The following is a 2,606-nucleotide window of genomic DNA, read 5'->3' on the forward strand; positions in this document are numbered from 1 at the left end:
TTGACCTCTCCTTGTGACATTTCTTGACCTTTACTCGCAACGTGTCTTGACATTTACTCATATCACAAATCACTTGTGATTTGTGTTATCTTTTCGACGTGACTCCTGTTACATTTACAGGCGACCTATAATGACCTTTATTTGTGACCTGTGTACACCATCAACTGTGTCCTGAAATAACGTGTACTGGTGATGTTCCCGACAACTTGACGGGTGACTTGTGTCGACCTATTGTTGTGACGTGTTTTAACTTTTACTAGTCATCAATATTCACTTTTGAATCAACCTCTGTTGACTTTAATTAGTGGAATGTGTTGGTTTTTCCACAGCCGTGAAGGGTTCCATAACACTGAATAAGTTTTTCTCAAAACCCGATAAAATATTAAGAATTTTCTGTCAAGTATATTTGATTTATGCGGATAATTAGTGAGTAAATTGAGAGATCATAGAAAAATATTGCTACAAATATATGTAATACGATATTTTGTTCCTTTATGATAAAATGTACGAAAGTTTGATGGCTCGCCCTTGATACTTGACACTTGATAAGCGATATATTTTCCTATTTACTATTTATGTGCAGGGCTGTCTCTTTCTACTGGCTCTTAAAATACTTCCAGAACTTTATGCAGTTGCCATCAGGCGGTCAGGTAGCACGCTATTCTGGCTGCGCCCTCTGGCATCTTCCTTCATAGGCATCCTCATGTTCACCTTCCTGAGATCCTTTCTACTCCTCTGCACTAATGTGCAGTGTTGGCTACATCACGAAGGGCCCAGAGCTATCATTCAATTTACCCTGTGGTTATATATATATATATATATATATATATATATATATATATATATATATATATATATATATATATATATAAATAGGCAGTGAAGCCGCAGCTCATGAGGCGAGGGCCTACATCAGGGACCTACCAGAAGACAAGGCCGTAGTCAAATTTGATTTTAGAAATACCTTTAATATGGTGAAGGGAGATGCTGTCTTCCCAGCCGTTCGGGATCGGTTCCCCAGTCATTTTCCCTTCATTTCAGCTGGCTACAGCCAACCCTCAATTCTTTTGCTTGGAGAACATGAAATTTTCTCATCAGAGGGTGTTCAGCAGGGTGACTCACGCACTCCACTTCTCTTCTGCTTGGCAGTAAGAGAACTAACTTCCAGCCTACGCAGCGAGCTCAACATCTGGTACCTGGATGATGGCACTCTGGCAGGTACTGAAGAGTCCCTGATGGGGGACATACAACTGGTGAAAACACAGGGAGAGGACTTAGGACTCATCCTCAATCCCTCCAATTGTGAAATCATCACAGTGAACCAGGAAATAATCAATGTTGTGCGAAGAATCCTCCCGGAAGTCTCTACTAGCACTCCGTCCAACAGTACCCTCTTGGGAGCACCGCTGGGTCACCAGGCCATCGACACTAACCTCAAAGACAAATTGAATGACCTGATGAGAATGGAGGAGACAATAAGCGATCTTGACGCCCATGATTCTCTGTATCTCCTTACAAGGTGCCTTACTATACCAATACTCACTCACTTCCTGAGGTGCGCACCCTCTTTTGACAACCCAACACTCGACGAATATAACGCACACCTGAGATCAACCTTTAAGAAGGCACTGAACCTGTCACTAGAGGATCAGCAATGGGATCAGGCAACCCTGCCAGTGCGACTGGGAGGTATAGGGGTGCGCAAAGCAACGCATGTTGCTTTACCTGCTTTTCTGTCTTCGTGTTTGGCTTCCAGTGCATTAGTCAAGAAGATTGTTCCCGAACGCTTGAGAGACGGTAGGAGGTCATGACCCCAGGTTTACTGAAGCAGCGATTCGGTGGGACACCCTTACAGACTCCTCCAGTAGACCAGCTCCTACTAAAGAGCACAAAACAGTCCCACTGGGACAAACCGATCATGGAAAAAATCGCCAACACAATGCTCACCAATGCTTCAGGAAAGGACAAAGCTCGTCTCTTGGCAGTGAAGGCACCACACTCAGATTTCCTGCAAGCTGTTCCCAATTCTTCCCTGGGCACTCGACTCGACCCACAGGCCATTCGGATTGGTGTTGCGCTTCGCCTAGCCGCCCCCATCCTCACCAAACATAGGTGTATTTGCGGCAGGGCGACAGCTGATCAATTCTGACTTCATGGTCTCGTGTGTCACACAGCAGAAGGGAAGTATGCCAGACATGAGGAGGTCAATGACATCATAAGGAGAAGCCTCGCCGCAGCCCGTTGCCCAGCTCAACGGGAACCCCAAGTGCAGAGGTCTGACGGAAGTCAAAAGCGTCCTGATGTACCCACTATGCTATCCTGGAAGGATGGAAAGCAGATTGCCTCTGATTACACCTGTGCCGCCACATTGTCAGACACCTACTTACCATACTCCATAGCTGATGGGGGTGGAGCTGCCAGCCACAGGGAGACCGAGAAGATCATCAAATATGAAGACCTTCCCCCTTGCTATAACTTCATCCCAATAGGGTCGGAGACCCTTGGAGCGTGGGGAAAGTGTGCTCTAAAGTTCCTCAAAGAGCTGGGTGAAAAACTTATCATAGAAACCAAGGATCACAGGGCAACCAGCTTCCTCTTTCAGAGAC

This window comes from Cherax quadricarinatus, unplaced genomic scaffold (genome assembly GCF_038502225.1).
Source record: "Cherax quadricarinatus isolate ZL_2023a unplaced genomic scaffold, ASM3850222v1 Contig135, whole genome shotgun sequence".
Lineage (NCBI taxonomy): Eukaryota > Metazoa > Arthropoda > Malacostraca > Decapoda > Parastacidae > Cherax > Cherax quadricarinatus.